Raw genomic sequence first — 17,615 nt, 5'->3', positions numbered from 1 at the left:
TCGCTTCTATCAATCTTTCGCTGGAGCCAAACATAACTGTTCTGCTCACTGAAACATTAAATACAGACTCGGGGTCCTAGAATCAAATTAAAAAATAAAATAAGCTAGTATCTGACTGACATTCATAGCATCATATCCAGGGAGACCACAGATTCCAGAACTGCTGTGAACCTCCTTCCAAGATCAAAATCAATCAATCCTAATCCTTCTGGATCTTAAATCACCTCAAAGTGTCCAAAGACTTTACGTGGGTTGATTTTTCTTTTTGAGATTCAATTTTAGAAATTGTTTACTACTCTGATTTTGAAAGGGGTATTACATCTTCAATGAAATCGCAGACTCCATTGGGGCATTGATGGTGATCAGTGATTTTCCGCATCAGTTGCTCTTGGGTTGCAGGTGGGGGGTTGGGATGCTCGCAATCTACTTTTTCTTCATAATGCATCATTCTCTTTCTCAACAGCAGCAGCAAACAGGCACACCCAATATTGTGTTACTTCCTTCCTTCATGACCATGTCCCACACAGGCCCTGACAGTCTAAAAAAAGAAGCATATCCTACGTTCTAAGGACGAAGGGAACCCCGGCCAATTTATCATGCTTTGTCTGCTAATGATAGACTCCTGCATAAGAGCCACCATACTACAGAGAGGCAGCGGGCATGAAAAAGAGTGAATCAACTGTCAACGGGTGGGGTCTGGAGGACAGCAAAGCTGTGATTAGAATTTTCAATCAGGACTTCTACGATTCATCATGCTTCGGGAGAGGCAAGAGGAGTTTGCAGAGGCATTTTCCCTCATCAGCCCTACCTTCCCTCCTTCTATCAGCAGAGTTCAGTCCCAGGGGCCACAGAAAATTCAGTGTCTTATTGACTCAAAGAATGAAACTGCAAAAGAGCTGCCAAAGTGGGGCAGATGAGTGCCAGAATTAAACGACTTCCTCTCCACAATTAATCTCGACTCATGTCTTGAAAATACAACTATGGTATTGTGGTGTCTGATCAAAAACTCTGATTTCAGTGGGGGAGGGAAAGATTGGAAGTTTGGGATGGGCAGATACAAACTATTATATACAGAATGGGTAATAAATAAGGTCCTACCATACAGCACTGCCGCTGCTGCTGCTGCTAAGTCGCTCAGTCGTGTCCGACTCTGTGCGACCCCAAAGACGGCAGCCCATCAGGCTCCCCCGTCCCTGGGATTCTCCAGGCAAGAACCCTGGCGTGGGTTGCCATTTCCTTCTCCAGTGCATGAAAGTGAAAAGTGAAAGTGAAGTCGCTCAGTCGTGTCCGACTCTTAGCAACCCCATGGACTGCAGCCCACCAGGCCCCTCCATCCATGGGATTTTCCAGGCAAGAGTACTGGAGTGGGGTGCCATTGCCTTCTCCCACAATACAGCACAGTGAACTATATTCAATATCCTATGATAAACCATAATGGAAAAGAATATGAAAATATATATATATATAACTGAGTCACTTTTCTGTTAAGCAGAATTAAACACAAGGTTGTCAATCAACTATACTTCAATAAAATTTTTAAACTAATTTCTTCCTTTCCTCCTCCTCTTTTTTTATCCACTCTCCCTTCCTTTCTCCCTTTTTTATTTCCGTTCTTCCTAACTTCCTTCCTCCTTTAATTTCCCTTCCTTTCAGGCTTATCTTCCTGTCTTTTTCCCCTTTTCTCTTCCCTTCCTCCTGTCTAGGTACACCCATTCCTTCTACATGGATTAAGCAAAGACAACCCCAATAAAGTGTAAGTCAGACACTGTGTGATGGAATGAAGTGGAACTAGAGGGGTGAGTGATGTCCAGAAAAGCTTCCTCAAGGAAGTGAGAACGTGTTGCCAGCAGAGGAAATGGCACACAAAAAGGCGGAGGACAAAAAGATGTGGGATGTTCAAGGAAACAAAGATCAGTGGGGCTGGAGCACAGTGTATGGTGGGGGGCGGGGGTAGGCTCTATGAAATGAGAGGTGGGCAAGGCCATGTTGTTAAACGCTTTGTACATGAGGACTGTTTCTTTTAATTGTATTTATTTAGTTTTGGCTGTGCTGGGTCTTTGTTGCGCACAGGCTTTCTCTAGTTGCAGTGAGCGGGGGCTACTCTTCCTTGTGGTGTGGGCTTCTCAGTGCAGTGGCTTCTCTTGTTGCAAGGCATAGGCTCTACAGCACCAGGCTTCGGTATTTGCAGCACAAGGGCTCGGCAGTTGTGGCACACGGGCTTAGTTACTCTGTGGCACGTGGGACCTTCCCAGACCAGGGCTTGAACTTGCGTCTGTCCCCTGCACTGGCAGGTGGACTCTTAACCACTGGACTACCAGGAAAGTCCATGTACATAAGGATTTTATGAAAGCAATGGAGAAAAATCATAGACCCGAAGCAGAACTGGTGGTGGTGACTAGATTTTTATTTAAACTTCAATAAACACATACACGCACAGAGGTCCTCTCTTAGCAGGTTACTTAAAACTGCAACTCACTCACTACTTGGGGCTTCTCAGGTGGCTCAGTGGTAAAGAATCTGCCTGCCAACGCAGGAGCCACAGGAGACGCAGGTTCGATCTCTAGGTTGGGAAGAGCCCCTGGAGAAGGAAAGGCCAACCCACTGCAGTATTCTTACCTAGAAAATCCCATGGACAGAGAAGCCTGGCAGGCTATACAGTCCATAGGAGTCACAAAGAGTCAGATACAACTGAGTGAGAATGCACACAACAACGTTATTAATTCACTACTTATCCCCCTTCCCTTTTTCATTTCTTCCCATCACTCTTAAGCATCTAGTATTAGATCTGCTTATTGCATTTATTGTCTACCTGTTTCCACTAAAATGTTAGCTCCATTTTGAGAGCTGCATTTTGGTTTGGTCCACTGCTGTTTCCCTTGGACCTAGGATACTATTAATATTTAACATATAGGAGATATTCCATGAATACCGTTGAATAATATGATCTTTTCAGAGACAGTAAAACTCAATCATCTCAACATTTTATTTCGAGGGAAGACTTTGCCTTTAAAGTAGACACATAGCTCAAACTCACTCATACTCAATTCCCAGCAGAATGCAGGTGAAACACCTATTTTTAAAGTAGTTATAATAAAAAATTGTGTAAAGAACTTAGGATGGTGACTCACCTGTAGTAAGTCCTCAATAAACTTCAACAACTATTTTCTGTTTTTTGTGGCTACACAATTCCCTGGGAAGCTCTTCAGGGTCTTAATCACCCAGCACACACAGGTCCTCAGTGAATGGCATCAGAGACAATCAACCTAAGGGGTTCTTTTTTTTAGGTTAGAAGGTGAGTCATTTCCCTAGAGTATTCTAAACATCACAACAAGCTCTTTTCAGAAAGAAAGAAGCCTTAGAAATGTAATGTGCTTTTCAGATAATGCAGTTTCAAGACAAAAACTCAGCGGTGGCCAAGAACAGTCCCAGAATCCTGTATCCATGCCTCTTGGGGACTGAGGATCATCTTCCATGGCATCATCATACAGTAACCACAGCCATGTATAATATTGCTTTGAATTTCTGACTGCCTCCCGCAGGGGATCATATGCCCCTTAATAAAAGGGTATGATATCACTGCTGGGGAAGCACTAAGATGCAGAGCTAAGAGCCTGGGATCTAGTGCCCAACTTTTGGGCTTGAATCTTAACTGCCACTTTCTATCTGGGTGGCCTTAAGAGAGTGACTTAATCTCTCTCTGCCTCAACTACGCATTAGGATGATAATAATCCTACCTCACAGGGTAGGATCAACTGAGGATCACCTCAGGATCAACTGAGCCAGTCCTGTGAATCACTTAAAACAGCACCTGGCACATAATACATATTCAAATACCGTACTTTCTCATCAATATATCTTAGAGGGACTTCCCTGATGGCTCAGACAGTAAGGAATCTGCCTGCAATAAGGGAGACCTGAGTTTGATCCCTGGGTTGGGAAGATACCCTGGATAAGGAAATGGCAACCCACTCCAGTATTCTTGCCTGGCGAATCCCATGGACAGAGGAGCCTGGCAGGCTGTAGTCCATGGGGGTCGCAGAGAGTTGGACATGACCGAACGACTAACGTTTTCACTTTCACATCTTGGAACAGAACTGGTGCCCAAACAATACGAATAATTCCTTTTTGCTGCCCGTTGAAAATGATCGGAAAGGGGCTTAGACACAACTCTGTTCCTATCCCTGCTCAGAGAAATATTTAAAAACATGAATAACTCTAAAGGATCTGCCCCTTTCTGGTTGCAGACTTAAGAGGTATGACCTGATTTAACTGCAGAATGTCAATATCTCCACCTGTGAGACTCACCTACAGGTGCTCTGTGGCCTGATAAGGAAACATCTGGTGTTTTACAAGCACTATAAAATATGAAGTTGGTATCACAACCAGAGGAGCTCCAGTCACTCAGCAACAGAGGGAGTTAAGAAAAAAAGGCACGTCAAAGTACTTCATCTTTTCACATTTGTGCAAAATTAAAATGACTCTTTGCAGAATCCAATTTGGATAAGCCCATGTCAATACTACGAATACAAGCCATCACTAATGACAAGATTGACAGCCCAGGAGGGCGAGCCATTTCATGTTCACTGTGCATCATGTTTAATTCGCCAAAAGGAGTTTGTGTGTATAATTAATGCACTTTTCTTCCTGGCTTCATTTGGAAACATATAAAGGGTCTCGTGGGACTTCTGTAAGTTAGAAACAATTAATAACATAAAACCACTTAATTAAAGAGAATAATTGGTGCCTGTTTTCGACCAGAAAATGGAGGGATAAAAATCACTCAATGTGGAAATATGTCTAAAAACTGCCGAGTTTTAAAAGAAAGAACAATATGCAGCTGGAATACATGTAAGTCATGACAGTGGACCGATTTCCTAGGCCTTTTGTTCTGAGATGATGTAAATCCAACCTACTTGATGTAGATATGAACTTCAAGACTACTGAGCCACACTGACAAGTGTCGTTCTTAGGTAGGAAATTTTCATCTATTCATTATCTCAAAGCACATTTACGCCCCTTCTCTGTACTGTTGTAGGGACTCACAGCTAAAAAACAGCCCTTCTCCCTTTGCCTTCCAGAAAATCTCAGCCTGGCTGAGGAAAGAGAGAGGTCCACACACAACTAAAATGCAAAGACAGAGCACCGAGGTGAGAGAGGACACCAAAGAAGAGTGAGAGAGCTCCGCCCCTGCCCCCAAGTCCAGGAGAAACAAGTGATGCTTTCAGAGGCCCTGAGTATTCAGGAAAAGAATGAGCATTTATCAGGACAGAAAGAGGAAAATGCAATTACAAACAGAACATTATACACCAAGTCACAGATTATGAATGTACACATTGCTTCGATAAATTACATAAAACTCAGTGTGGCCCAAGAATAGAGTATACATTTCAGAGCAGAAAGAGATGACGTTGGAAACCAGATGGGGAATGAGCATGCACATGGAATCAGTAAAACTTGCTCAAGTCACAGAATTCTGTAATTGAGCATGTACATAGTATCTCCAGGCTTCAGTTTTCTCTTGAATAAGAGAGAGTTGTTCATCCAAGATCATTCAGATGGTAGTACACTGTGTAATGATCCCCAACTGCTTGTGCCCTTCCCAGTGAGGGGTTTATTCATCCATGCCTTTTGCCACATGACTGCCAGCACCTCAAGGGAGACAGAGGATGTCCCCTGCCCCAATGGCAGATATGGCCACATTCCTAGTCTGACCAATGAGGATATGAGTAAACATAATGTGCACCCCAACTGAGCAGAAACCTTAAAGGCACATAATGTTGGTCAATGCAGACTTTGGCATTTCTGCCCTTTGCCATGAGAACCTCAGAGCCTGGGTTTCTGGAATGACCAGGCTCTTGGGACTGAGCTGAGCAGAGATACAGCTGACCTGAATAACGACTGAAATTTGGGGGCGGCTTGTTAACTACAGCAAAAGGTCACCAATACAGAGATAGTGAATAGCTCAGAGCCTAAGAGAACATCAAACAGGTAAACCTATAACAACCAAAAAGTGCCATGATAAATATAGGCATGGAACAGTAATGAAGAGCCAATAACATATGTAAAAACACTTGTCCCTGTTAGGCATTTAAGCAATGTTTGACTCCTTCATCTTAGACCTTTCAGGAAGAGGCAAAAGTCTCAGACTTAAGGGATTATAATGAAGGTCATCCAAAGAGTGACTATATTAACTTGCTCTGTATTAGATACCTGCCATCAGAGTTAATGCGACACATTCTGGCCTGGTCTCAGATTTACCTTGGACAAATCCTTAAGCTCTCTGTACCTCAATTCTCCTCTCTGTAAAATGAACAAAGTAGTTTGGTACCTACTTCAAATTGCAGTTCTGGTAATTATATTTGTTAATTCATGTAGAGTCTTAAAAAGAGAGCCAAATATAATATGTGCTCAATAAATGCAAACCATTGTTAGTGTTGATTACCATTACTATTGACTAGTAAGAATATTAAGAAGAGGTGGCAAGAATACACAGAAGCACTATACAAAAAAGATCTTAATGACCCAGAAAACCATGATGGTGTGATACTCACCTAGAACCAGACATTCTGGAATGTGAAGTCAAGTGGGCCTTAAGAAGCATCACTATGAACAAAGATAGTGGAGGCAATGAAATTCCAACTGAGCTATTTCAAATCCTAAAGGATGGTACTATTAAAGGGCTGCACTGAATATGCCAGCAAATTTGGAAAACTCAGCAGTGGCCACAGGACTGGAAAAGGTCAGTTTTCATTCCAATCCCAAAGAAAGGCAATGCCAAAAAATGTTCAAACTATCACACAATTGCACTCATATCACATGTTAGCAAAGTAATGTTCAAAATTCTTCAAGCTAGGCTTCAACAGTATGTGACTTGAAAACTTTCAGATGTTCAAACTGGATTTAGAAAAGGCAGAAAAGCCAGAGATCAAATTGCCAAAATCCACTGGATCATAGAAAAGGCAAGAGAGTTCCAGAAAAACATCTACTTGTGCTTTATTGACTATGCCACAGCCTTTGATTGTGTGGACCACACAAACTGTGGAAAATTCTTCAAGAGATGGAAATAACAGACCACCTTACCTGCCTCCTGAGAAAGCTATCTGCAGGTCAAGAAGCAACAGTTAGAACTGGACATGGAACAATGGACTGATTCCAAATTGGAGAAGGAGTAGATGAAGGCTGTATATCGTCACCCTGCTTATTTAACTTATATGCAGAGTACATCATGAGAAATGCTGGACTGGAAGAAACACAAGCTGGAATCAACACTGTCAGGATATATATCAATAACCTCAGATAAGTAGATGACACCACTCTTAGGGCAGAAAGCTAAGAGGAACTAAAGAGCCTCTTGATGAAAGTGAAAAAGGACAGTGAAACAGCTGGCTTAAAACTCAACATTCAAAAAACTAACATCATGGCATCCAGTCCCATCACTTCATGGCAAATAGATGGGGAAACAATGGAAACTGACAGATTTTATTTTCTTGGGATCCAAGATACTGCAGCTGGTGATGGCAGCCATGAAATTAAAAGATGCTTGATCCTTGGAAGAAAAGCTATGACCAACATAGAAAGCATATTAAAAAGCAGAGACATTTCTTTGTTGACAAAGATCTGTCTAGTCAAAGTTATGGTTTTTCCAGTAGCCATGTATGGATGTGAGAGTTGGGCCACAAATAGAGCTGAGTGCCGAAGAATTGATGCTTTTGAACTGTGATGTTGGAGAAGACTCTTGAGAGTCCCTTGGACTGCAAGGAGATCCAATCAGTCCATCCTAAAGGAAATCAGTCCTGAATATTCATTGGAAGAACTGATGCTGAAGCTGAAGCTCCAGTACTTTGGGCCATCTGATGCAAAGAACTGATTCACTGGAAAAGACCCTGGTAGCTCAGTGGTAAAGAATCCACCTGCCAGTGCAGGAGGTACAGGAGACCTGGGTTCAATCCCTGGGTTGGGAAGATCCCCTGGAGGAGGAACTGGCAGCCCACTCCAGTATTCTAACCTGAGAAATCCCATGGACAGAGGAGCCTGGCAGGCTGCAGTGCTTGGGTTGCAAAGAATTGGACATGACTGTGCATACATAGTTTAACTCACAAAACAGGCTACTACTCTGAGTTTGAAGATACATCCCTTACAGTGAATTTCCACTGTGTTTATACGACTTCAAAATATTTGGTCAGATCATTAAAAAGTAATCAGTATAAGCCTTTGAAAATTTATTCATTCATAAGAAAAACAAGTCTATTTCCTTGTCTTCAAATGGTTGACGGCAGTGGTTTGTTGTCTTAGTGACTTTCACATGAAGTCAGTGATTTTTACACTTTCAGGGGTGACAGATCTCCGTGAAAGGGAGGCAGGAAACTTGGGCATTCTCTCCAAACAAATGCAAATCACAAACTCAGAATCCTAACCAAATTCTTTTCTGTGGTTCCACAGCTGACAGATAGATGGTGATGGCCAGGTGTCAGATGTGAAGGGCCTTGTGGAAAGGGGGACACCTAAAACACACAATAGTTCCTGCTCAGAGTATGAGGCACAGGGAATTCCCTGGCAGTCCGGTGGCTAGGACTCCACACGCTAACTGTTGAGGGTCCAGGTTCAATCCTTGGTCAGGGAACTAAGATCTTGCAAGCCATGTGGCATGGCCAAAAAACAGAGACAGCAAAAAAAAAAAAAAAAAAAAGTCCAAAACAAGTATGAGGGAAAGAGGCCCAAACAGATCTCTCCCAGGACAATTCCCCAATTCCCCGTTTCATTGGGATCGATGTGCTGAATGCAACTCTATTTTCTGTGCTCAATTTCGTCCGTATAAAAAAACATAAAAGTTCTCGTCTGATAGTGTTATTGTGAAAACTAAATAAGGTGATCTATACAGAGTGCTCAGAGAAGGCAATGGCACCCCACTCCAGTACTCTTGCCTGGAAAATCCCATGGACGGAGGAGCCTCGAGGGCTGCAGTCCATGGGGTCGCTAGGAGTCGGACACGACTGATCAACTTCCCTTTCACTTTTCACTTTCATGCATTGGAGAAGGAAATGGCAACCCATTCCAGTGTTCTTGCCTGGAGAGTCCCAGGGACGGGGAAGCCTGGTGGGCTTCCATCTATGGGGTTGCACAGAGTCGGACACGACTGAAGCGACTTAGCAGCAGCAGCATACAGAGTGCTTGGCATGGTGCCTGGCACATGACAAGCTCTTAACAAACGCAGGCTACTCTTCCCACGACAGGATGCAGGATGCTGAAGCCCAGAAAGAGGCATCACTTGATCAAGGTAGCACAGTTTACGGGTAGCAGAGAGGGATGAGATGCTGAGGGGCTCCGAGAAGAGAGCTTACCAGTAAGTCGAATGCTGGAGTTAACAAACCAGGGCATCTTGAAATAAGAAGTGCTAAAATCAGCTGCTATTTGTTTGCGGCTCAGCTGTTCCACCGCACCAGCTGCTCAAACTTTCAGATGTGTCTCAGCACAGAATCACCCCATCCTACATTCATTCCATCAGCCTCCAATCTAATTTTGGTCCTAGAGAGTTTTTTTTTTTTTTTTTTAAAGGGGGCCTAAAATTGAATATCCATTCCTATTTATAGTAAAGGGACATTTCCTAAGAAAGTGCCTTGTAAGGAATCAGATCCCTCTTTCCTTAGCAGTTTTTCCCCCTGGCCATCTTGGGTCTATTTTGATTCCTTCCCTGATTGAAACATGTCTCAGAGGCTCTCATTGCTGAAGGGGTAGAAGCTTACGATAGGTCCATAGCCATGGGGTGTGCCCAAGGCCAGCATTAATGGGACAGAGGCCAACACAGCCCCAACTTCAGAGACGGGGAGAAAAACCATCTCAATAGCAAATGCCAGCATATTTCTAGAAGAGTCTTAAAGAGCTCTCTCAAATAAAACTTCCAAAATTATAATATCAAAAGTATGGGAAATTGCTTAAAATAAAAAGGCAAACTATCAGACATGAGGCTCTACCACAGCATCAGCCAAACTGGACAAGAGACCTGGGTGATGGGCCCCGACTGCCATTCACTAGCTGCGGAACCTGGGGACTCGCCCTGCTCTCTTAGGCCTCAGCTGTCTGATATGGAAAACAACTAGGCCGAGCAACTGTTTCAGGCTCCCCTGGTGGTCCAGTCATTAAGAATCCACCTGCCAATGCAGGGGATACTGGTTTGAGCCCTGATCTGGGAAGGCCCCACATGCTCCAGGGCAACTAAGCTTGTGAGCCACAACTACTGAGACCACTGCCATGAGAAGACTGCACACCGCAATGAGGAATGGCCCCCAGCGCTGCAACTAGAGAAAACCCGCATACAGCATTGGCGACCCGGTACAGCCATAAATAAGGAAGCGCAGCATTTTTATTTTTAAAAAAGCTGTCCAGCTCTTTGTCATGGTGCCTCGGAGGTGGTCGGCTGCTTCGGGATGAAGCTGAACATCTCTTTCCCTCCCACTGGCCGCCAGAAACTCATTGAAGTGGACAGTGAATGAAAACGTTATACCTTTCATGAGAAGTGTATGGCCACACAAGTTGCTGCTGACATTCCAGTGAAGAATGGAAGGTTTCTGTGGTCTGAATTAGTGGTGGGAACCACAAACAAGGTTTCCCCATGAAGTAGGGTGTCTTGACCCATGGCTGAGCCCACCTGCTATTAGTAAGGGGCATTCCTGTTACAGCCCAAGGAGGACTGGAGAAAGAAAGTGCAAGTCTATACGAGGTTGTACTGTGGGTGCCAATCTGAATGTTCTCAATTTGATCATCATTAAAAAGAGGGAGAAGGATATTTTTGGACTCATTGATACTGTTATGCCTCATGGCCCAGGGCCCAAAGGAGCTAGCAGAATCCGCAGACTTTCTAATCTCTCTAAAGAAGATGAGGTCTGCCAGTATGCTGTGAGAAAGCCCCTAAACAATGAAGGTAAGGAACCTAGAACCAAAGCACCCGAGATTCAGCATCTTGTTATTAAACTTGTTCTGCAACACAGATGTTGGCCTATTGCTCGGAAGAAACAGCATACTAAGAAAAGCAAGGAAGAGGCTGCAGAATGCGCTATACTTTGCGCCAGAAGAATGAAGCAGCCCAAAGAAAAATACCAAGAACAGATTCCCAAGACATGCAGGCTGTCCCCTCTGAGAGCTTCTACCTTTAAGTCTGAGTCCAGTCAAAAACACCATATTCTAAGAGTAACAAATAAGATCAGACATCAAAAAGAAAAAAACCATCTGGAAAGACCTTTTCAGCTTCAAAATCAAAGGGATAGAATATTTATAACAACATATTTCATAACAGTAAAAAATGTAGAAACTAACCAAATGACTCCATTACTAGGTTAGATAGAGATCCTAGGAACAGAATACTATACAGCAGCAAAAATTACTGAACTATAGCTACATGCATCGATGGCAAGAAATTTTGAAAATACAATGCAAAACAAAAGTGTTTTTCAGTAAGATTACATTTATGTCAAGTTCAAAAGCCAGAAAAATGAAATCAAATACAAATTGTTTAGGGAGACCTATGAAAAGACACGAAAGAAATGACTGACATGAAATTCAAGCTAGAAGTTACCTGGGGAGTAGGCAGGGGGATGCTATCAAGGAGATCTTAAGAAGTGTTGAGTGATTTATAGTGTTCTCTTTCATGGCCTGGAGAGTGGGTACCTGGAGTTTCATTTTATTTTTATTTGCTTCAGTTCAGTTCAGTTCAGTCGCTCAGTCGTGTCCGACTCTTTGCAACCCCATGAATCGCATTTGCTTATTGTTCATTAATTGTCCACATATGAGGTCATAAACTTTTTTGCACATATTCTGCATTTCATGATAAAGAAACAGGTCTAAGGGGGCCCAACATTTTAATTTAAATGGACTACTACATTCCAACCAAACACATGACACACCATTAGACCCTGCAACAGCCTGGAGACACAGCTAATATTGTGCTCAATTAGCAAAAGAGGAAACTGAGGTTCTGAGCAGTGCAGTAAAGAGGAGCGGCCACGAGTCAGGTGGGGTCTCTCTGTCTGCAAAGACCATGCACTTCCCACTATACCAGGCTTTGGATATCAGTTCAGTCACTCAGTCGTGTCTGACTCTCTACGACCCCATAGACTGTAGCACTCCAGGCCTCCCTGTCCATCACCAACTCCCAGAGTTTACTCAAACTCATGTTCGTTGAGTCGGTGATACCATCCAACCATCTCATCCTCTGTCATCCACTTCTCCTCCTGCCTTCAATCTTTCCCAGTATCAGAGTCTTTTCAAATGAGTCAGTTCTTCACATCAGGTGGCCAAAGTACTGGAGTTTCGGCTTCAACATCAGTCCTTCCAATGAACACCCAGGACTGATCTCCTTTAGGATGGACTAGTTGGATCTCCTTGCAGTCCAAGGGACTCTCAAGAGTCTCCTCCAACACCACAGTTCAAAATCATCAATTCTTCGGCACTCAGCTTTCTTTATAGGATATCAGGCCAAGTCTAATTCTGTGCCCCATACTCCCAAGAAGGCAAGAGCCTCAGAAAGATATCTCTTACTCAAGGGTGGCGAGGAATATATAATTAAAAGAGCAGGAGTCATAATCTAACCCTAAAGTAACAGGCTCTTTCCAGTATGTGTGGCTAAATTCTGTAACCTGGAAGCAAGGAGAAACTGGTGTTCACGTACGTGCTAGTTCCCAAAGAGAAGAAACAGGCTAAGCCTCTCCAGTTTATCCTCTTCTGATCTGGCTTGCGTGAGGTCCCAGACTTATCTCTGATTTGTGCAGCAGTGGAAAGGTGTGCAGAAAGATAGGATGATGCTAATATGACAGGGTGAAAATAATCTTCATATCCAAATGTGTCCTGCTCTCTGCAGGACCAGGGTCACTATGTGCAAATATGCTCATGCTCTCCTTCTCCTGGCCCCAAGACAGTAAAATGGCAGCACTCAGTGTGCTGCGATCCGTGGATTTTCTCATTTAAATAGTGCTATTGTCTCTCTTGTTTATGAGTTTGTTTCTCATCTCAGGAAACTTCAACCCACACATCAGCTACAAATGTGCTCCCTTCCATTTTTTTCCCATTACTCTTAATTAGGTAGTAAAATACAATCCACCTACATGAACAAGATGGGTAAAAGAAAATAACAGCTAAATGCATTTTTCATTTCACACATAACAATTTGTAAGCAGAGAGTCAGAATATCCCCTGAAGCGAACCATACAATGCTTCCACCAGTGATGGAGGGTCTGGCTGTTTATATCCATCATGGAACATCAGAGCTGAAAGGGATGCCAGGAACCCACCCTACTATCCAGCACGGTGTCTGGCACACAGTAGTGGCTTATGAAATGTTTGAATGGTAAATAATGCCGGTTCATAATTATAGTAGCTAATACATATAGAAAGAGCTTACCATATGTAAGATACTATTGTAAGCATTATATCTACATAAATTATTTCATCTTGATAGATATATCATTAGATTAGTATTGTCATTATCCTCACTTCAAAACCTAAGATTCCAAATGATGTAACTGATCCACCATCACACAGCTGGGGAGCAAAAAAGAGAGGATCCAGGCTGTGGACTCCAGCACCTGTGTTTCTAACCACCATCACTATTCTGAGCATCTCTTAGAAGAGATGGAAGAATGAAGCGCAGAAATGTAAAATGACTGTACAAAGCTCACATAAAATGGTACCCTGGAAAAACCCAAGAGTGCTGGAGTGTGAAAGACAGTTTCTATCAGTGCTAGATGTCTTACATGTTTGGGGACCTGAGCTACACGTGTGTTCAGAGACCTACTGGGAGTGGGCATCAGTTTTTCAAAGATTCTAGGACTGGTGTCAGTTTATATTTGCATGTTTCCATCTCTACCTCTGTAAAATGAAGGCAGTCACAGCTATGTCGGCACACTGCTGTGAGAATCAAGTCAGCAAAACAACAAGGCTCCCCAAAATGCAGCTACCCAAAGAAACCTTGTAAGTTCAAGTCTTAAGTATCATGCCATGCACGTGTCTTTCCATTGCATCTGGGCAAACATACCCAAGAGGTATTTTTCCTCTCACCTCCGAAAACTAGCCAAAGGCTAATATACCAGAAACACACTAAGAAAAAGCCACACTTTATGGTAGGGGACAGCTGAATAGGGATTGAAAGGAAATAGCTTGGGACTCTGCTGCTGCTGCTGCTGCTAAGTTGCTTCAGTTGTGTCCGACTCTGTGCGACGCTATAGACGGCAGCCCACCAGGCTCCCCCATCCCTGGCATTCTCCAGGTACGAACACTGGAGTGGGGTGCCATTGCCTTCTCCGCTTGGGACTCTAGAAAAGTGAATATTACATTTGCTTCATCATAGCGGCAGAAAAATTTCCCCAAAGAATTAAGAAGACAGACAATGTTGCTTAATGGTTAAAGTTGGGATGATGGAGAGAGACAGACCCTGTATTGCACACTACCTCCTCTGCTTGCTAGCAGACAGTCAGGCAACCTCTCCAGGCCTTGATGTCCTCAATCCTGCTATGAATGCTGTGATGATGTATCACAGTGGCTGGCAGAGAGCAAGAGCTTAATCAATGGAAGTAAGAACTCAAACCGTGGGATGAGAGAAGCCAGCCCTTCCCCTGGGGTTGGTACCTAGGCAGAAGACATAGAAATGGCCACAACAAATGAAAAGATGCTCAACATGACTAAGCATTAGAGAAATGTGAATTAAAACTAGAGTGAGGTATCGGCTCACTACGGTCAGAATGGCCATTATCAAAAAATCTACAAACAATAAATGCTGGAGAGGGTGTGGAGAAAAAGGAACCCTCTTACACTGTTGGTGGAAATGTAAATTGATACAGCCACTATAGAGAATAGTAAAAAATAATAATAAAAAAATAAACTAAAAATAGAACTACCATATGACCCAGCAATCCCACTCCTAGGGATATACCCAGAGAAAACTACAATTCAGAAAGATACAGGGACCCCAAGTTCATTGCAGTGCTATTTATAATAGACAGGATATGGAAGCAACCTAAAAGCCCATTAACAGAGAAATGCATAAAGAAGATGAAATATATACACACAGTAGAATAATATTCAGCCATAAAAAGAAACAAAAGTGCCATTTGTAGAGATCTGAACAGACTTAGAGACTGTCATACACAGTGAAGTGTCAGAAAAACAAATATCACATAATATAGCTTATATGTGGAATCTAAAAAAATGATACAGATGAATGTACTTGCAAAGCAGAAATAGAGACACAGAAGTAGAGAACAAATGTATGGATACCATGGGAAGGAGGAGGTTGGTGGGATGAATTGGGGGATTGGGACTGGCATATATGCACTACTAATACTATGTATAAACTAGATTAATTAATGAGAACCTACTGTATAGCACAAGGAACTTTACTCAATGCTCTGTGGTGACCTAAATGGGAAGAAAATCCAAAGAAGAGGGGATATATGTATATGCCTAGCTGATTCACTTTGTTGTGAATACAATAGAAACTAATTGTGTAATTGTGATTACAACAGAAACTAATATTGTAAAGTAACTGTACTCCAATAAAAGTTAATTTAAAATAAAATTCAAAAAGTGTCAAGATAATATAAAGTCAGGGGATTACCTAAGAAGAAGGAATCAAAAAGTCAGAAAGAAATATTTTCCCTTTCCAGGACCCAAAACTTGATATTCTAAATAAATATTTTCCTTTTCCATATTTTACTCTTTCATATTATGAATAGAAAATTTGTGGATAAGAAATACAAGTGATGCACACATATGTCCCCAAGCAAGGGCCTACCAAGTGGACACAGAGGGAATGTTATTATACAAAACAAATGGCGTACATTTCCCTGTAATGGGATCAGCCCACTGAATCCTCAGAAGAGTCTTACAGTTGGAGCCAGAGCAGGTTCTAAGCTTGGCTCTGGGTTTAGGCTTGAGATGAAATCACGGACAGCTCTGAACCTACTGGGAAACTTCCCTCTCTGGAACATGGGGGTTCTTCGTGTGGTCAGGATGAACATCCATGTACAAGGCTGGGGACCTAGCACTCAAACAAGTTCACATGTGAGTATGATGAAAATAAGGGTTATTATTAATGAGCATCCTCATTATGGAGAACGAGGGTGACATCAATGAAGGACTGAACCAGGATCATTCAACTAAGAAGTTAGGAAACCAGGTCTTGAATCAAGGCCTGTGTTCTTGCATGTCACTATGCTAATTAACTCTCTTTTCGGGCATTCTTTTTGGCTCAGTGCTCCACTCAGCCCCTGTGATAAACACCACTCCTCCTGCGGTGACCCTCACATTCCCTGGCTGTCGGTGTCACCTCCAGCAAGAACTTTCTTTGCCAGTTTCCACTAATAGCCCCCAAACACAGTCTTCTTATCTTGAATAATATATCCAGAGGGCATTGTCTGATCGTTTCTCAGTCTCTACATCAAAATGTGAGGTCCTAAAGGCAGAGCCCGTGTCCTGAAAACCTCTGTGTCTTGTTGTCCAGCATAAACAGCTGCCCAGGAAATACCAGCTAACAAATGACTACAATCAGGAGAGTACAAAATAAGATAATAAGCAAGTTGCATGCTTTGCCAAAGGAAAACTCAACAGAAGGGACTCCTGGATTCAACTTGCAGCTTTGCTAGTAACTAGCTTTTTAAATAAATAATAGCAAAGGTCCCCTTCTCTGGACCTCCAGTTTACTCACAAGTAAAAGAAAGTATTTGCACTTGACTATTTTTAAATCACCATTTTCTAAGTCCAAATACATCTATGTTTTAACAATCTAGGAAAATTATTGTTTATCCGTGCATGTGAATCTCGGACTAATTTTACTGGGGTGGGGTGGGGAGAAAGAGTGAGAAATATTTAAAAGACAAGCCCCCCTCCCGCAAAAAAATCTGTGACCTTGGACAAGTCATATCATCTCCAATAATTTCCTCATCTGTAACTCACGAAGGCTGAACCAGGTCATTTCAACCATCTTTTCTGGTTTTAACTGAAGTGCCTTTTGATTCTTCTTTCCTCCTCAAGCTTTGAGCCCTGACCTAGAAATCCACTGGACCTTGTAAATATTTTTTACAGTCCATTTAAAAATCACACCACTGTACTGGTCAAGGCCACAGGACAAATTTAAATCTAAAGCTTAAAAAGTGATCTCAAATACCTTCCAATAATAGTAAACTTTTGTGCTGTTTCAGCACCAATCTTGGGAATGGTTGTGATGCTGACTTGTTTATAACTTTAAATGTAGTCCTTGGAAATACAGTCATCATGGTGAGATTGGCCACAACTCTGGCAGGGCAGCCAGGGCAGTTCTGGGAATGGGAAGTGGCTATATGCACAGATGTGATGATCTGGGAGTGTAAAATGAAATAATTCATCCCCCACTGAACCATAACCTTCTCCATCTTGCCAGTGCAGATTCAAAAAGATTCATCAGGCCTCCCTGGACCTGGGCCCCCAAGGCACTGAGTGTAATGTTCAAAGGTGGCAAAGTATCTGGCCTCTTAAGTGTTCATTTGTGGAGTATCCCACATTCAACCTCAGACTACTGTAATTGCCACAAAAATGCATCTATGGTGGCACGTGACCATGGATGTTTTGTTAATTCATCTTTTCAATGTATTTTTTAC

At 42.6% G+C, this 17,615-nt stretch overlaps 1 protein-coding gene and 1 pseudogene across 35 annotated transcripts in view; one reads left to right on the top strand and one right to left on the bottom strand.

Moving 5' to 3' along the window:
• Nucleotides 1–17,615, bottom strand: part of DAB1 (DAB adaptor protein 1) — a 956,508-nt gene that overhangs the window by 388,143 nt on the left and 550,750 nt on the right. The window lies entirely within an intron of this gene.
• The window catches only part of LOC129656472 (40S ribosomal protein S6-like), a 64,384-nt pseudogene continuing 57,190 nt past the window's right edge, over nt 10,422–17,615 (top strand).

This window comes from Bubalus kerabau, chromosome 6, assembly GCF_029407905.1.
Source record: "Bubalus kerabau isolate K-KA32 ecotype Philippines breed swamp buffalo chromosome 6, PCC_UOA_SB_1v2, whole genome shotgun sequence".
Classification (NCBI taxonomy): Eukaryota; Metazoa; Chordata; class Mammalia; order Artiodactyla; family Bovidae; genus Bubalus; species Bubalus kerabau.
This window is presented reverse-complemented; position numbering and strand designations above follow the sequence as displayed.